We start from the raw sequence: 18,694 nt of genomic DNA, 5'->3' as shown, positions 1-18,694 counted from the left end.
ATGACCCTCAGGGCGTCCCCGGGCTCTGCCCACCCTGTCCTCTGCCTGGCCACGCCGGGCCAGCCGGCTGGGTGTGCGCACAGGAAGAGACCTTCGGGACAGCTGGGTGCAAAGGGGAGGTGGGAAAGGGCACCAGGTCACCAGGGCAGGGCCCCAAGGGCAGCTGACTTTGGGAAAGAGCTTGAAGGGAGAATGGAGTGCGGGTGAGGGAGGAGGCTGGAGGTGGTCCAGGTCGGACCCTCACGCCTCCCCCGCACTCCCTGTTTTCCCTCCCATCCCAGCTTCCTCGCTGGTCCACAAAGCACGGAGCTTGTCGGAGCCGTTGCCCCTCTATTCACACACCCTGTGTGCTAAGCTCCTGATACAAAGACACTAAGGCACAGAGATGGTCGGCAACTTGCCCGAGATCACACAGCCTGCAGGCAGAGGAGCCGGAACTTGAGCAGGTGGTCCGGGGCCAGCATCTGCGCTCCTTACACAGGGCTCCCAGCCTCTGTGCCCAGAGCCTGCTCTTCCCACACCTGTCCGTCACAGCCTCCCCCGGGGCCCCTCGCATCCTTCTGGGACTGAGGGTCACTCTTTGGCCCTGCCTGGCTCCTTCCCCAGGCTGTGCGCTCGTCCAGGGCAGGGACCCGGGCTCGCAGCTGGGCTCAGTGAGGGTGAGGCCCTCACCCTTCTTGCTCCCGAAGGAAGTCGTGCCTCTGCACGCCGTGGATCTGGGAACACCCTGATCTGCCCAGCTCCGGATGGCAGAGACCAGAAACCCTGTCCCTCACAGCCGCTGGCCTTCCACTCCCCACCACGATCAACCCCACACCCCAATAAAATGAGAGTGACTCGGTAGGGCCTTGTATAGGCAAAGGAGCATGGCTGCCAGCCTGTGTGGACAGGAACTCAGCTGGTTCTTCTGGGGCCACGAGGAGGCTAGCAGCTGGAGAGAGCCTCAGGCCTACGCCCCCGATGGGGACCCAGCTCAGGTCTGGGGCCTGGGGCCGCCACCTGGGGACTGTCCCAGGGGGCCAGGCTCAGGTCCCCCGGCCTTGGTGTCTTCACAGCGCCTCACCAAGAGTCCCATTTTACAGGTGAGCAAACTGAGGCTGTTCTCTGGGAGGTCTCACAGCTCGGAAGCGGCTGAGCTGGGGTTGCAGGGGCGCATCTGGGCTAACACTTCACAGGATGAGAGACCATGCGTATGCATTCCCCGCGAGGCCCTCAAGGTCCTTGGTCAGATGCGGGTCAGTGATGCCACTGCTGGAGGCCGTCCTCCATCCCGGGCACTGCCCAGGTGAGGTGCGTTCGTGAGTGCATTCAGCCCCCTGCCCTCTGAGGGAGGAAACCGAGGCACACGGAGCCCATGGAGAGGGTGTTGTCCACCTGACTCCAAAGCTGGGCTGCCTTCCTGGCTGCCCCCTCCCACGCACCCCCAGCCCATCTCCAGCCAGCAGCAGAAGACCTGTCCACCAGGGAGGGCTGTCCACTCCAGCTGCTGTTGGAAACACATCTGGACACAGTCAAAGGGCCCTAGGTCTCTACAGCCAGGTCTCCCCTCCCCCAGGCACTGCCCCTCCCACCACCGTCTCCATACTCAGGGCCCCCTGTGCCCCCGTAGCTGGCATTTCTGTCGTGGCCAGTGCCACGGTGGCATTTAAAGCCAGGCCACAAAGGAGGCTGGCTCCTTCTCCCTCCCTCCATTGCTGGATCCTGCCTTGGGCCAGACATAAACCTCTTTTCTCGTCCCCTGAAGTCACAGGTGCTCTGCTTACGGCAGACAGAGTGCCAGGCACAGACAGGCCTGGGTGTCCCTTATCTAGTCACCATCCAGGTGGACAGTGGCAGCCCAGGGTGACTGGGGCTGTGATGGGGAAACCAGGGCGCCACGAGAGCCCAGGAGAAGTGCCCGACCCAGCCTGGCGGGATGGGGGGATGGGGATTTATTTAATCCTCACGCCATTAGGAGGTGCTGTGATTACCCTCAATTTACAGATGAGGAAACTGAGGCACGGAGAGTTTAAGTAACTTGCCCTGGGTCACCCAGCTAGCTGTGGTAAAGCTGGGATTCAACTCACCAGAGGGTCTGGCAGTAACTCCTGATGGACCGGTAAGTGTGGGAGGGCATTCCCGGCAGAGAGACTAAGACACACGCGGCAAAGTGAGGTTCATTCAGTTCAATAAATATGGGACCGGTTTGGGGGCAGTGCTCACCCAGGTAACGGGGCTTCCCGTCCTGCCTGTGGTCTGAGGTTCGGCACAGCAGCAGAGAACAAGAAGGAAGGGCTCTGACCTTGGGGTCCGAACGCTTGGGCGCTGCCACTTCTCAGCTGTGTGACCCTGGGCAAGTGCCTTCACCTCTCTGAGCTGGGCTGCCGCAGCCAGATCCTGGGCCCCTACGTCATATGAAAGCGCAGCTGTATCATTGCCTTTCCTCCTGGTGATGACCCCATGCAGTAGGAATTCCTTTATTCCTCTTTAATAGAGCCTGTGATCACAGCACAGACCAGCCTGCCTGGCGGGCTGGTGGGGGGCGGGGGAAGGGGGGACGGGGCCGGGCTGGAGAGAGCACGACCCCACAGCAAGCTCGCGGAGGCTGATTTCACGGCATCCTCTTGCACACGGTGGGTCCTCAGTGACTGTGGGATGAGTGGCACTAACACCCCTCCTGGGCTCAGCAAAGGCCCTGCTGACCCCCGCGGGCACGAGGTACGAGAACGTTCTCGGAGGCCGTTTTTGAGAGGAAAACCCTGGAGACGGCCCAGCTGGATAGGCGGGAGAACGCATCGCAGGATGTCCAAACACTGAATGCTCTACAGCCGCCAAACTGAAACGTAGCCACACCAAACGTCACAGGGCATTTTAGCAACCAGGGCTCAGGGAGAAACCTCGGTCCCCGGATCAAATTCTGCATGATCCACTTTAGGAAGCTAAAAAGAGCTTAAAAATGTAGAGTGCATGTAGCCGTGATAAGGGCACAGAGAGGAGTGGGGGTAACGGTGGTGGCCCCAAGGGGACGGGGGGTGGGTGTTCCAGCTGTTAACGCTGGCTGGTAGGTTCAAGGATGTTTATCCCTGTGCTGGGGTCTTCTGATTCCAGCAAGGATTTATCTCCAAGTGGACTCCCCGTCTCCTTCCGGGGAGCCCCAGACACTCTGCCCCGTCAAGTACTTCCTGGTCATAAGCGCTCGATGACTCGGTTTCCTCGCCTATAAATTGGGGACGCTGGCCCTGAAAGGTCCTCCTATGCTTGGCAGCGCGCCCCAACCAGGTGGGCCCCTGTGAGGTAACCCAGGCATGGAATCCCACCGCCACCTCGCCGCTGCCCGGGCAGGTCACCTGGCCTCGGGGAGGCTCAGCTTCTCCTCTGTAAGTGGGTGTCCTGCCCCTTCCCACCCCTCCCAGGTCACGGGGAAGATGAGAGATGAAGAGGGTGCCGTGTGGGAGGTACCCTCGATCATTCACAAAGTGACATTAGATGATTCGGGGGTGGCAGCCCGGGTCTCTGCCTGAGCCAGGGGATGAAACCAAACAGACGTTGGTAACTGAATGCACCGCAAACTGCAGATGCCAGGGGTGGGGGAGGCAGCAGAGCCCCTGGTAGGGGCCAAGCGCTCTCAGCTGTGCCCCTGACACCCCGCCTTCCCGCCATCATGCTCCCCCAACCCAAGGAAGGCAACACACTCTGACTTGCTAAAGAGTCGTCGCTGTCACCGACGGCAGAGCCCGGTGTGGACCCCAGATGTGGAACCGACCAGGCCAGGTAACCGAGCTGGGCCTGGTGTGCCCTGGCACGTGGTTCACCCGGGGTGAGGTGCCTGGGTCAAGGGTGTAGCATGTGCTGGGGAAGAAGAGTGTGTCAGCTCAGGCCCTCGGAGAAGCGAGGGACCTCTCAGAGCCTTGGCTTTCTCTTCCGTCTAAGGAGGACGGAAACGGTTGTGAGGGACCCTGGACGTGGCTGGACCGGGGCTGCCTGGAGTGTGGCCCCGCGCTCCGCTTGGGAGATGATTAGCAGCGCGGGACCTGGGGCCCCCCGGGACCCGTCGGATTAGAACAAGGGTGGATGAGGCAAGGAATCCGCGTTTTACCAGCTTTCCGGGGGATTCTGACGCACACTCACGTACGAGAACCACTGGGCTAGGTCGGAGGCGGGGACGTTTACCTGTGAAGGGCCACACACTAGATATCACGGGCTTCGTGGGGCAGGAGGGCTCATCACAGTGACTCAGCTCTGCCGTTACAGCAAGAAAGCAGCCCTAGACAATACAGGCTGCACGGCAGCGGCTGTGTGCTAATAAAACTTTACTAACAGAGCTGGGCAGCCCCGTTTTCTAACCCCCGTGCCTTGGTACCCAAAGTACAGTCCGCAGCCCATCGCGGCAGCATCTCCAGGGAGCTGGCAGGGCCTCCACCTGCTGCATCCCAGGCTGTGTGCTAACCTGTCCACACTCAGTTCTGCAGGCAGCTACGGGCCCTGCGGGTTCCTTCTGGGTCTAAGGGGGGGCCGGGCGGCGGGGGAGCTGGGAGAGGGGCTGCCTAGCCAGTCTAACAAACCATGGCACCAACGCGGCTAATTGGAAGCAGCTGCTGCTGCAACCAGAGACTTAGCCGTGATTAAGCGAAGTTGCCTTTAGGCCAATCAACTTCAGAATTATGCAAATAGGGCCGCAGCAGAGACCGCAGGGATGGTGCCGAGCAGGCTCCCCGACCCAGCCTGGCACTCTCAACCCCCCACGGCCGGCCTGGAGGGCCCACGGCCACGTTCCCATGGACCAGCTCCACTTCTGGGGATTAACAAGCCTCCCACCCACACTCTCTGTAAACTGGCACCAGAGCTGCTAAGCCAAGAGGGAGGTGAACCAGCAGCCACCCGGAGACAGTGGATCCGCCCCCCAGCCCCCCGTGTGAAAGCGGTGGCTCGCCAGGCCCGGGTCGCCAGCCTGGCTGGCGGCCACACTGGCCCTCAGTGAGCCAGGCAGGGGAGGCTGCACACCAAGAGGGCTCCCTGGCGGCAACGGCTGAGCGTGGAGGAACACAGGACACTCCCAAAGGTGGCAGGAGGCGGCTCTCAGCCAGCCTCCCTGAGCGCTTGCAAACTCTGGCTCACCGCCACCAGCTCTCCCGGGCCCCAACCTGGACAGACAGTGGCCTCCTCCTGCCCATCTCCACTCCTGGGAGCCCCGGCACCCCAAACTGAACTCCTCAGCCATCCTAGCCCATTGGGCTTTGCTGCCTCCCTCTGCCGGCCCCTCCCTTAGCTGATGTCCCAGGAGGCGTGAGTGGCCGCCACTGGAGTGGTGTGAGGGGCAGGGGCCAGGAGAGAGAGACACGGAAGACCCCTCTCACGCACGCCCCTTCAGGGGCGCTCCCCGAGTCCTCATCCTGGTCTCGGAGGACGGCAGTGTCATATGTCCTAGGAGACAGGAGGGAAGCCCAGCTCTCAGGCCCGAGGTCAGCACGTCCAGGGGCTGTCAGGTGTCTGGTTAGAGGCTGGATTCTGGAATCAGACCAAACTGCTCTGAGCCATTTCACTGGCATTTTTCTCTTCCTGTCTGCTCACCCCTCTTCCCAGCCTGGGGGCACCTCCCCAGCAAAGCCAGTAGCAGCCAGCACTCCCTCTGCTTTTGCTCTCTCCTCCCCAAATTGGTGACCCATTCCAATTCTGAGTTTGCATCTGGAAACAAAAGAATTGCTAAGAAATGTGCCTTGGGGCATTCAGAGATGCCAGAGCCCTCTGACCATCCCCCAGGTGGGCTCTGACACCTAAGACACTTAAGAAGGAGCAGGGAGCTAGGGGCTGAACACAGGCCCCTGGTGGAGGGAAGTCCCCACCCTCAGGCTGACAGCGCCCCTCCCAGCAGGGGTGGTCCCTGCTACTGGGGCAGAGGCTGGTGCCAGGATAAGCCTTTATCACATGGGTCCTACAGGGGCCAAACGTAACTCCCGGGCCCATCATAGCAGGCTTCCTCCCTTTCAAAACTGAACACTGCTTATCGTGTGGAGAAAATTGATAAATTTTATAGTGTAAGTTGACATCTAGGTAAACAGTATTATGGAGGTCTAATTCGTGTGCCGCTGTGGGGAATGCTGGCTCTAAAATTTCTGGGGAACGGAGAGGTAACATCAAAAAGCATTTACGGGAGAGCCCTGCCGACAGGAAACCAGATCAGAACTGGGGTGTGAGGGCGGGACGTCAAGGGGAGGTGGGTGCTAGGCCGGTGCCGGGCAGAGGGCGGCCAGAGAGAGGACAGAGAGTGCAGGCAGGCTTGCAGGAGGGGACACGGTTGCCCTGTGACCCTGGGCACGCCACTTAGCCTCTCTGGGCCTCTCCCCAGAAAGTAGGGTGCTAACCCCAGCCTCACGTGGGTAATGTGAGATTAAATGAGACAGTAGAAGTGAAACCTGGCCCCCCCGAGCTGGGAGCTCAGTAGGTGGTCAGTAAACAGGGCTTCCATTCCCATCCTCTGACTGGCTGGGGGTTTGCTTAGAGCTGTCACATATGCTGTCACATCCGTTCTCTTAGGTGAGTTGCAAGCGATCCTGAGCAGTGGCCGGGGGAGGTTATTAGCCTCAGTTGAAATGCCGAGGCTCAGAGAGGCTGTCTTTTCTGAGGGTCACACAGCTCAGACAGAGTAGACCCGGGACTAGCACCTCGGGCCCTAGAATCTCAGCACAGGTTCCCTCCACTATGTCAAGCTGGCCTCGCCCAGCACAGTCTGCACATCCCCGGCATGGTTAAGGGTGGGCGCGAAGACATTTGGGGCTCGCAGGGCCCTCTGTGCTGTGGCATAACGCCCCCTTCTCAGCTGGGGGCGACTTGCCCTGGACTGGGCTCCAGGGTGCAGACACAGAACCCAAACGAGAGTTAAGCAGTGTCTAACGACTGGCCTTCCCCACAGTGGAAACGGGAGGATGAGACCATTCTTGAGCACTTACTATGTGTTGTCCAGCCCCATGACAGGCATTTGACAAATATGGCCTCCTTTAATTTTCAAAAAAAGGGGGACGACCGCTCAGTTTGCAGATGAGACAACAAAGACTCAGAGAGGTTGTGTCACCTGCCCAAGGTCACACAGCTGCTGAGCTACTGGGACTTGGGCCTGAGCTGGTCTGGTTTCTAAGTCAAGGTTCTTTCTGGTCCTTAGGCTCTTGGCCTTGAGTATCTGGGGAAGGAGGGAGCTGCCACACCCCCAAACTAAACCACTGGGAATTTCCCCCTCTCCCAATGCCTGGGGGAAAACAGAAGAGACCATTCTCTGGGGATGGGAATCTGCTGGTCTCATTTCCCACCAGCACTGGAGCCCTCCCCCTCCCCCTGCACTCAGGACTTCCCCAAAGGCCCAGCCCCTGGTTGAACTCCCTCTGGAACTCAATGCACCACAGCCCCCGGGGAGTCCGTTCCCTCCGGGGGACAATTCAGACTGGAAAGCGGAGAGGGGAGCTCTGCACTGCTGCCCCCCTACCCTCCTCCCCTGTCCCCCTTGCTCAAGCCCCACACTGAACAAGCTTATTTGTTTATTTGTTTTGAACAAGCTTACTTTAAAACAATCAGCATTTGGCCCCAGTGGTGAAAGACCCCTTCAGGAGTTGTGTCGGCAGGAAAAGAAAGCATCCTTGGCGGGGGAGGCCCTGCTTCCTGGCTCTCAGACCTGGTTCCTGGCCCCAGGGATGGTGGGGGGCTACATCCAGGTCTTGGGGTCGCAGCTCCGGTTCCAATCCCACCTCCACCACTAACAAACTGGTGGCCATGAGCTGGTCGCTTCATTCAAAGCCTCTCTTCCTCCCTCCCTCTCTTCCATCCATCATTCAGGCAGGAAACCTACTAGGTGCCAGTCCCAGCTCTAGGCCCAGAGGATACAGGAGTGAACCAGACACACCCCGTCCTTGGCATGAGGACGCCTCGGTCTGCCTTTTTGGTACGTCCATGTCTGAGGCCCCTGCAGACTGCTGGCTCCCCAAGGCTGCAGCTGGGGAGGACGTCCCTCCGAGACCCCTGGCTGCCCAGCCCAGCACTGGGCAGGGGGTAGGAGGGGGCCAGGGCAGTGGCGGAGCGGGCGGTGAGGGGGTGAAAGGCCCCGGCCCCGGCCTCGGACAGTCCACGAATAGACTCAGCTCATCGCTCTTCCCAACTGAGATAGAAAATAGCTTTCACACTATATTTTCTGATTTTTTTTTTCACTTCACTGCTTCTAAATTGATCCAGAACAGATTGTCCAATTGTTTAAATTTCAGGAGAAAAGTCTCCTAGTCTTTCCCTAGTCCTGCCCAGAATTCTGCCTGGCCCCAGCCCTCCCCCAGAGACCCCAGTCCTCGGCCAGACCCCAGCTGGATGTCGGGGCTGACCTGGACTTGCCCACTGGCCTATGGACTTGTAGGTGATGGGCAGGGGCTCACCCGGGATAGGATGGTGCTCATGCCTGGACCCACTGGAAAGAAAGGCTTTGTTTTCCCAGGAAGGACCAAACTTGCCCAGCACTGTAAGGCATTGGAGCCACACGGGAGCCTGCTGGCCCAGGTGGAATGAGAGGCTGCCACCTGCCTCCTCTCCTATCGGGAAAGTACTCTGGGTGCCTGGATGAGCCACACAATATAAGCAACTGTGAAGTGCTGTCATTATTCCTATTGAGTACGGCAGTAGGGCAAACAGGTGTCATCTTGGGTTCCTACAGGATCGACTGGTTGGGACTGCCCTGGGGGGGCTGGGCCGAGGCACATCCTGGATCCATGCTGTGATGGATTGATTAGCAATGTCTGCCCTAGGCACAGCAGTGGCTGGTGGTGGTACACAAGCCATATGTCTGCCATCCTGCATCTACAGAGTAAAGTCCAAACTCCTTAACTAGCCAGAGTCCTTGGAGATCAAGCCACAGCCGACTTCTACAGCCTCACCTCCACAGCTTTCCACAAATACCACGGGACAGCCATGCTATCCAGAAGTTTCTCAAACCTCTTCCTCTGGGCTCCATATGCATTGTTCCCTCTACCTCAAGATCACCCCACCCCTTGCCTATCGGCCTGGTCGACTCATCCTCCATTTCCTTGGGTGCCACCTCCTCTGACAAGTCCTCCTTGATGTCTGGCCCCTTTCCCCCAGGGAGAGTCCCTGCCCTGTCCTCCTGTTCTCACCCACATCGGTGCGATCCCTTACGTGGGACTTGGACCCGGGCAGAAGAGCCTTCCTGCGGACTTGGAGCCCCACCAGGGCAAGCCCTGGGTGCAGTCTTTGGAGGGAATAATCACATGACACATACCCAGGCTAATGGCTTGCCCACTCCTGTCTGACAGCCAGCCCCTTTGGAGGAGGCCACAGGCGGCAGCAGAAACCAGACTCCAGATGTTAAGGACCCCACTGCCCTCAAGCTCCAGGCCCAGACGACGCTGCGGCAGCCTCAGTGCAGACCCTCACTGGCTCCTGCCAGGCCCCGCCCATCCTTAGGGGCTCGCTACCCCATGTCTCTCTCCGCCAAAGAGAAGGAATTCAAATAACAGTGACAAATGAGTGGGAACGCGTGGAGGGCTCCCTCCTGGAGCACTTTGCCTCCGTGACCCTCGCCTGGACGCGTTGCAGGAGGGCCTGCGGTGGACCCACGTTGCAGAGGAGGAAACTGAGGCAGAGAGGACGGAGGTGACTGGGCAAGGCCACCCAGATGTGAGGGGTGGGCACGGGAGTGTGGTGACCCGTACCCCCACGCATGCGCCCCTCCTGACCACTGAGGGCACTCTGCCTTCCCCCCACCCCACGTGAGAAGATCCAAGTCCTGGCTTTGCTACTTAGCAGCTGTGTGCCCCTGGGGAAGCCATAGCCCTTCTCTGAGCCTTGGGTGGGACAGCAATCCGTCCTTGCTCAGGTATGTTCTGAGAATTAAACCAGGCAGTGTTTGTAAAGCACCCAGGAAAGGGCTCGGTGTAGACGGGAGGAACTCTCAGCAGCTCAGGGCTCTGGGTACCCTTGGGCGCAGCACCCCATCTCTGGGGCAGTTCCGCCCTCCGCCCTCACTCCTTCCCCGACTCCGTGCCTGGAGCCCCCTTGGGAAGGAATCAGATGGCCCACAGGCTGGTGGTGCACACTGCCTGCCCCATGCCCGTCCCCAGCTCCAGAACCTCCCTGCAACCTGCCGTCTACCGTGTGGAGCCCAAACACCTCCTCTGACTTCCCGTGCACCTTTACAAATCACAAACCACGCTCAGTGCGTGATCTTTGCACATCACCGTCCCCGCAAAGGAAGACAGCATTCTCCCGTATTACGGAGGAAGAAAGAGAGGTTCAGATAAGCACTGGAACTTCCCTGCCCTGAAGGGGAGGAGGTCACAGTCTGAATGCAGCTCCGTCCTGCACCAAAACCACACTGTCAGGGACACCAAGCAACCTGGGGCCCCAGACTCGGGTCACCATCCCTGGTCCCTGGAAGTGGGGGAAAAGCTCATGCAGAGAAGAGAGATCATATCTGGCTAAAAACTCACTCCATCTCATCGCTCATGGCCCTCAAAGAGAAGCCTCTGCCCCAGTCCTTGGGTGCCTTCCAGAGCTTCCCCGAACTTAGGCTTTTGAAGTTTCCTGACAGCCATCACTCACTCACTCACTGATTCATTTACTTACCCATCCATCCATCCATCCACCCATCCACCCATCCACCCATCCATCCATCGGTCCATCCCTTCATTCACAGACCTGTCCGAAGCACGCCTGAGGTAGAAGCTGGCTACAGAGCTAAACCAGGAACAAGGTGGTCTCTACTCTGAGGACAGAGAGAAACTCCACTGCTTCTGTGCCCACTGGGTGTTTCTGTTATTAAATGTGGCGATCATGCTAACAGTATTATTTACTGAGCACTTACTATGTGCCAGGCTCTACACCAAACATGTTCCTTGAATCAACTCTTAATTCCTGCAAGAACCCTGTGAGGTAAATGCTATCCCCATTTTTAGAGGAAGAACCTGAGGCTCAGAGAGGTCACATAACTTGCCTAAGGTCACACAGCTATTAGCGGTGGAAACTGGGATTCAAATTCTGACAGCCCCTTTCAGAACTCAGGGATAAGATAATAAATAATGGTTATCACTGTAATTGATCCAGGGGCCTGGAATGTCACAGTCCTTACCTTTAATCCTCAAAATCACCCTTGTAAGTTATTATTATTATTATCAGCTTTCTCAAGCGGATTTAAAAGATTAGGATACTGAGGCTCAGGGAGTGAGATAAGCAGCCCAGCACTGGCCACAGGTAGGGAGTGGAGCTAGTGTGTGAAAACAGGCAGGTGAGATCCAGAGCTGGCTCCCTGGCTGCCCTGCTCTGTGGTTGCCATGGCACTGGCTAGGCACCAGCGCGGTCTAATGGTTCACTTGATTCATGTCCTCACTCAGTCAACAGGCAGACTTGGAATCCCCTGCTCTGGGGATTCCCAGGTGATCGGGTCGGGTTCCTGCCGGGCTGCTTCCCCGAAGGGCTGGGGCAATGCTGGCAGAGTAACAGTTAATAAAGTGACAATACAAAGAGCTGACCCGTCTTTGAATAGACACGATGCACTAACGAAGCTGCAAATTCATCCTACCCGGTTCGTGCAATAAGCCGTTTCCCAGATGAGGAAACTGAGGCTCACAGGTTATGTAACTCGACGAGGGTCACAGAGTTAGGAACAAGCAGAGGGGAGATTTGTCCAGGGTGGATCCGAGGCTGCTCTCCCGCGATCTGCGCCAGGAGCTTCCCTGCAGCTCTGCTTCTCGCCCTGACAATGGGCCTCAGCTCAGAGGCTCTGCTCATTCCCCAAAGGCCTCATGGTCCCGGGGATCAGATTTCGGGCAGTGACACCCAGGTGATGCCATATTCCCGATCTGCTCCCGGAAAAATCTAAACAGAGCCCTTCAGAAGCAAGCCCATGGGAGGGCGTGCTGTACTCCCAATGAGCTGAAGGCTGGACTCCGCTGGCCAGGCCTCCGAGGCTCGGTGAGGATGCCAGGCTTCCCGCAAATGGGTAGAGAGAGGCTCCATCCCCCGATTTTCTGGTTGCAGAGACCGAGCCCGGCAGCTCTGGTATGGACATTCTGGGACCCCTGTCCGGAAACCCAGCCTGGGCTGTAGCCGAGAAGGAGAAGCAGGGCTCAGGTGGAGGGAGAAAGTGGATCTTCCAGACTTTGGTATTAGTGTCTGTAATTCTTTGATCTAATTTTTAGAATTTCCCTTTAGCAGCTCACGATACTGATACTTGCTCTGCTGTCCCCATAGAGCCCATCTGACCCAGAGCCTTGGGCTTCAGAGCTCTGGCTGGGACCCCGGCCACCTGCTTCCCCTCTCTGGGCTGTGTTCTCCTTAGGGAAAGGGAGACTTGGAGGTTGGCCTTGGGGTTGCCTGAGGGTGCTGGAAGATAATGGACAAGAAAGGGCTTTGTAATAAGGGAACCTGCAAACTTTAAAATCTGAAGATGCCCTTGGGAGGCCATGCCTGTCTGAGACCCACTGAAGACTTTCCTCAGCTGTTCCTCTGCCTGAATGCCCTCTGTCCGCTTCGCCTGGCACACTCCTATCTACCCTTCAAGACTCAAACCTAAAGTTACCTCCTCCAGGAAGCCCTCCCTGACCTGACCTCAGGCAGGGTGGGACCTTGCAGATGACTGTTTTTCTTCTGTTCTCCTGCCCCCAATAAATACACCGCAAAACCCACCAGGGCAGGGTCCTGTTTTAATTGTCCCTTGTCCCCCGAGCCTGGCACTATGTCCGGCACAGGGTAGGTGCCCCGGAAATGTGGAATGAGCCAACGCTTAGATGCGTTTTCTGTTGGTCTATAAATCCAGCTGCACATGGACGATTCTCCCGACAAAGGCGAGGAGCTCAAAGTGAAAGCGAATCACCATCGGTTCGGTAACCTGCTCAGGGAGCCGTGGAGGAAATTATGGAAGGAATTGGCCTTTATTTTTCATTTGTGCCAATATCTAAGAAAGCGGCACTTTATTTTCAGCCCATCGTGTGCCGAGGAGCTTCAGATCTGGCACAGGAGACAAACTTTCCCAGCCCCATTTCCCAATGCAAATCTCGCAGCCTCAGCGAAGCGGACGTCTCCGCCCTCCGCCGGGCATTTCTCAGACGCTTGCCAGGAAGGAATAATCAGATTATGTAGCTGGGTTTTAAAAGATCACGGTTTGTCTCATTTTCCAGGGAAGTGTGAACCAAAAAAAAAAAAAAAAAACAGGAAAAAAAATTTTTTCCCCTCCCAGGGTTCTGTTAAGAGATTCCAGAACTTAATGCAGTGTTAAATTGGTGTAATTCGGGAAACTCATGCATTATTTCTTAATTTCTTAAAGGCGAGTTTGCACACATCTGCTGGGGTAGGTGTGCATGCAGACAGATGGGCGGTGACGGGAGTGTGTGCCCCAGACAGGGGAGGAAGGGGGCAGCCTGTCCAGAATACGCCGAAAGGGAACGCTCCATTCATGTCTGATGGCCAGAAATATGGGACAGGAGGCATTTGCATTTCATCTCTCGACTTCTGCTTTTCCGCTTGGATGGTCAAGGAGGGAGAGATTCCGAAGCCTCTTCCTGATGGGAGAGCCTTGGGGTTTTCAGGGCAAATTTCACCATCCAAGGAGTTGTTTACACCCCTCCCCCACCCTGGGCAGCAGCTTCAGAGGCTCTGGCTGACACCCACCGGGTCTGCCTCGTGTCATGAACATCCTTGGCCTTCGAGGATGCCCAGTTCACTGTGACCTTGAGCATATGCCACCAGCCCGCTCTGGGCCTCTGTGTCCCCAACCGTACATGGGTAAGCGGAGAAGCTTCTAGCTCCCTATCAGGCCCCGAAGCAGCAGCTCTTCGGGCTTCCCACCATCACGGCACAGCACAGCACACGGGCCTCGGAGATGCTGGGGTCCTTGACTCTATCTGCCCCTCCCCCCAGCTACAGGATGTGGAGGGTGGAGGCCCTCACACCGAAGATTCTGCCAGCCCCTTTCCCACCACCGCCTTCATGAAACCCACTGGACAGGCACCAAGTCTCTGCACTGCTGAACGGGAAAACCCAGGCTCAGAGGGCAAGGGCTTTGCTGGTGAGTGGTAACACCGGGATGCCCAGAGAAGGCCCTCCAGAAAATTCCCAACCCGCTCACAGCTAAGGGGGAAAAGGAAGGAGCAGCTTGTCACAAGTGGGCCAAGCTGGCGTGTGGAAGGGGGTACGCTAGCAGAGCCAGGGGCGCTGGGACGGCCACGGTCTCAGCTCAGAGAGTTATTTACTCACATAGTCAGTTGTCAAACAGATCCTGAGCCTTGGTCACGTCTAGGGGCAGGTTTGAGGGGTCTTGGGCTGCTCTTTACCTTTCTAGGGGGTCAACCATGGGGGTGTGTCAAGGAATGTGTGTGCTGGAGGAGGGAAGGCAGGGAAGGAAAAAAAGGGAGGGGGGAGGAGGGAGGAGGAGACAGGACCTCTTCCCTGCCAGTCCCTGTGCAGGGCGAGACTGACACCAACAGAGTGGGTGGCACCCGGCATTCCCAGGAGAGCGTGGCCCAGGGTGGGCAGGGCCCCTGGTCACCCTTCTCACTTTCACTGGCTCCAGACGTTCAGGACCCCACCTTACAGAAGACTGTTTAGGAAACAAGGCCCCACAGTTCTTAGGGCTTGACTACTGCTTCAGTAACTTCTAGAAAGAGTGGCTGGGCTGGGAAAAGCCACTCTCGGAGAGCCGGAGATGGGCTCTGAGTTCATTCTAAGATCAGTATGAATCTGTTGTGTGACTCAGCTGGGTCAAAGCTCAAGCGAGAGGCTGAATTTATAGAGGTAGAGCATCCCCAAGAAGGGAGGTGATACCTTTCATCTGAGCCTAACAAGGGCCACACTCTGGATCCGCCCAAAAGAGAAAAAAACAGAACAATGAGTAGGATGAGGGATTCAGCAGACCCTGGCCTGCAGCGGCTCACTGCACGGTGTCTGAAGAGCCGCCACGGTTGCCGTCAGGCACGGGCTGGGCTCCAGGTGGTGGAGTGCAGTGGTTAGCAGCATGAGAGTAGCTGGGTCATTTTTAGCCTCTCTGAGCCTGTTTTCTCAGCGGTACAACAGGATCGATAACGGCCAGCTCACAGGGTTGGTGTGAGGACTAAATGGGATGATGGGGTTCAGTGCCTGCCCCGCACGGCGCCTGGCACATAGTAGGGCCTTTGTGGTCGAGCGCAAGCCTATCGCTGTGCAGGCGGTGAAGTCGTTTATCACAGACTCGGACAGTTAAAGCAGCCTGATCTGATGTCCACTCGCTACTTTCCCCTCCTAGCAGCCAAGGGCCTGGCGGGGAGGCAGTCCTCTCCCACCATGTGGCCGGAAGTGGGGAGCATCTGGCAAGGGCTGGGCCGATTGCCCCAGAGAACTGGAAACCAGACTCTTCTTCTCCTTCTCGCAAACCTCCCTCTTTCCACCCCAATCACAGGCTCCACCCACGGGCCATGGACGTGTCCAAGTGCTGAACTTGACCATCCGCCCCTCCTCCCTGCCCCACCCCCACTATCTAACCCACACCCAGGCTGGGTGGTGGTGGTGCCCAGATCTCCTGCCTTAGCCCTGCTCCAGCTGCACCACCTTCCCCAGCTCACTCCGGCTGCAGCCCCTCCCTGCCCCACCACGCCCCCCTCCAAGTCCCGCCCACCGGTCCACAAGATGCCTCCCTCCCTGCGCCCTGTGTGCCCCCATCTTTGCCCGTGGAGGGTCTCTGCCCGGAACACTGCTGCTCCTCTCTTCTTCTGGCTGCTTCAGGCCTGCCTTCCGGACCAGGCTCCCCCAGCCCCGAACCCACCTCAGGCTCTCTGGGAAGATGCTCCCCACCTGCACCCCTGCCACTCAGCTTCCCCCAGGCAGGGCTCCAGCCCCACTGGCTTGTCGGGGGCTGTTTCCTTAAAAGCTGCCAAGAGCAGAGCTGATGCCCTTCAGCAGCAGGCATGGGGGCTCGCTGAGTTGGCTGAAGAAGGGGAGTGAGTGAAAGAATGAATAAATGGAGGGATGGATGGATGACTGGGACCGAGGGAGTGGCTCTCTTCCGGTCTCCTGATCTCCCGATCTCCCTCGGGACAGGCCTCACTCCCTTTCTCTTTCACTCACAAAGGTCTAAGCAGCACTCGCCCTGCCCCCACCCATCCTGTCCAATCCAGCTGCCCCGATAAGTTCCAGGCCGGTGGCCTGGGAGAGCGGGGGTGGGGCGCGCGCGCGCGCACACACGCGCGCGCACACACACACACACACACACACACACACACACTCCACATGGCTCCAAGCCAATCTGCTCCCCCAGCTTCCCCATCATACCTCCCAGATGCCTGAGACAGAGTCAAGAATTCAGTGTGATTGGTGACAGTAAAGAAACAGGCAGAAACCCCTCCCTGGGGCTTCCAGCTGGAGCCGTGAGGCGCTGGGGCTGCCTAGCTGCAGCGAACTTTCTGGCCACCTCTTGCTTCTGCTCCACATTCAACCCCCAGCCAGGACAGGCACAGCCAACAGCCTCTCTGGGGAGATGGATTCGCGCAGGGAGGTGTCCCACCCTGAGCAGTCACAGGTCTAGGGGATGGTGGGGGACTGACCCCCAATCCCGGGCGACCCTGACCAGCATGGGTATTGTCCTGGCTGACACCAAGGACCAAGGCTGGGCTGCCTGTTTCCCCACCACCTTCAGACCACCTGACAGGTGAGGGAACAGGGGGTGACGGAGGAGCTCCCCTAAGCCTGGTCTGAACGCAACTTGCTGGCGCAACAGTATTTCAATCGCAGCCTGGAGTGAAATTCACAGGATGACCATGACTAAAGACACCCTGGGGTCCAGGCCCTCATTCCACAGACTTGGACACAGGCCCAGAGAAGGACAGGCGTCTGCCTAGGGTCACACCGTCAGAACTCACAGAGCTTTCTCGGTGTGACCTCGCAGCAACCTTCAGAGGTGGGAATGGCGCCCATGCTACTTTACAGATGGGGAAACAGAGGCTCAGAGGGGTCAAGCGCCTTGCTCAAGGTCACACAGCTGGGGGAGAGAGGGCTGGAGGCCGCCGGCTGTGATTCCTGGTGCAAGGCACTTTCTGCTCTTCCCATCCCGGCCTGGGCTCCCTGGGCTCCCTTGGGCGGGAGGAGCCGTCACTAAGCCAAGGGATCAGAGAGGCCGAGAGGTAGGGTAGACACAAGAGGCCCACAGCCACACTCCCACGGCAGATTATATAACTCCCCTTCCCAGTCCCACCGCCCCAGGGGTGCCACCCCGGCAACTGCACAGGGCACCAGACCCAGACGGACGGCCCTGACCCACCAGCCGGCATCAGTTCTCTCTGAAGAGATGACAGTTGGAGGCGCCGGGACGCGCTGGCTTTTTTTTCCTCCTTTCTGGTTTCCTCTGGCTGAGTAACAAATACTAATACTAACAATGATAATAATAATTAGAATAAATATAACCTGAAGACGCTTGGGGTCTCGTTGCCATGGCAACCGCTGGAGCTAAGGCACTTCGGAGGCCGCCGCCGGGCCACCCGGCCCCAGGCGCGGGATCAATATTGATTCGGCCCCGGGAGGCGGCGGCGGCTCCCCTGGGGCCCCGCGGCGGGTGGGGAGCGAGGGGCAAGCACTTGGAGGGGTCTTCCTGGTAGCCCGCGCCGCCCAGCTGGGACCCCCGGAACCGGTCGGGTCCCCAGCGTGGCTCCGGAACCCTGCCCGGCGCGCGCGGGGCTCCCGGTTCGCTCAGCTCCAGGACTGGTCCTCGGACGCCGGTCCCCACCTCGGAGGCGGATGCCGGTCCCAGCTGCCGCGTCCCTGCACGGTGCGCCCTGGACTGGTCCTCGGACCCGGGCCCGGTCCTCTCCAAGGTCCAGAGACCCCGACCTTGGCGAGCCCTGGCGCGGACCGCAATGCCAGGGCACCGGCTGCCCGACAAGGCTCCTGCCCCCAGAGTCTTCCCCGGGCGTACCCCGTCCCTTTCCACAGCACCCCGGACCCCCGATGCACCGAACTCACCTCTCCCAGGGGGCTCACCCCTCCCCGCCCCGGGCGCCCGCACACCTTCTCGGAAGCCGGGGCGCCGAAGACCCGCCCCCCACCGGCCGGGACCCTCCTCCGCCAGGAGCTCCGCCCCGACCCCTTTCTCCCACCCCTGCGCCCGGACCCTGGCCCGGCGCTCCCCTCCCCCGCGCGGTCCCCGCCCGGCCCGCCCGGGGAGCCGCTCACCTTGTGCCCGCCGCCCGCTCGCTCCTTGCTCCGCCGCCGGGAGCCGGCGCCCGCGGGGCTGAGCCGCCTACCGGGGCGCGGGGCCGCTCACGCCCCCGCGGTGCCCCAGCCGCCGCCGCAACAGTTGTCCCAGCTCCGGGGGCTGCGGGGCCGCGGGGACTCGGGGCTCCGGGGCCGGCGCCGGGAGAGCGCCCGCTCTTAGGCGCGCGGGGCGCGGGCTCGGGCTGGCGCTCCGGCTCGCGGACCGGCCCCCGGCCGCATGCCCCGCCGGCCGCCCCGCCGCGCGCCCGCCGCTACTGGGCGGCCCGCGCCGCCCGCCAGCCCGCCGGCCCCGAGCCCCGCGCCGCGCCCGCCGCCGCCGCCGCCGCGCTCATGCTCGCCGGCCCCGCGCTCGCCGCCGCAGCCGCGGTGCCCACTTCACTCTTTGCCGCTCGCCGCTCGCCCTCTGCTGCCCCCTCTCCCGGCTCGCGGCGCCCGGCCGTCCTGCCCTCGCCGCCGCCGCGCCGCGCTCCCTCCCCAGCGCCCGCGGCGCTCTCCTCCCTCTCTG

At 59.6% G+C, this 18,694-nt stretch overlaps 1 protein-coding gene across 1 annotated transcript in view; it reads right to left on the bottom strand.

The window, feature by feature from the left end:
• Positions 1-18,188, bottom strand: part of SHISAL1 (shisa like 1) — a 79,571-nt gene extending 61,383 nt beyond the window's left edge. Inside the window, exon 1 of the mRNA XM_032645415.1 lies at positions 18,148-18,188. The gene's annotated coding sequence lies outside the window, so the exon portion shown is untranslated. The remainder of the gene's footprint in view (positions 1-18,147) is intronic.
• Positions 18,189-18,694: the final 506 nt, after the last annotated feature.

Source organism: Phocoena sinus, chromosome 10 (assembly GCF_008692025.1).
Source record: "Phocoena sinus isolate mPhoSin1 chromosome 10, mPhoSin1.pri, whole genome shotgun sequence".
Taxonomy (NCBI): domain Eukaryota; kingdom Metazoa; phylum Chordata; class Mammalia; order Artiodactyla; family Phocoenidae; genus Phocoena; species Phocoena sinus.
The sequence above is the reverse complement of the archived record's forward strand: the minus strand, read 5'-3'. Positions and strand labels throughout refer to the sequence as shown.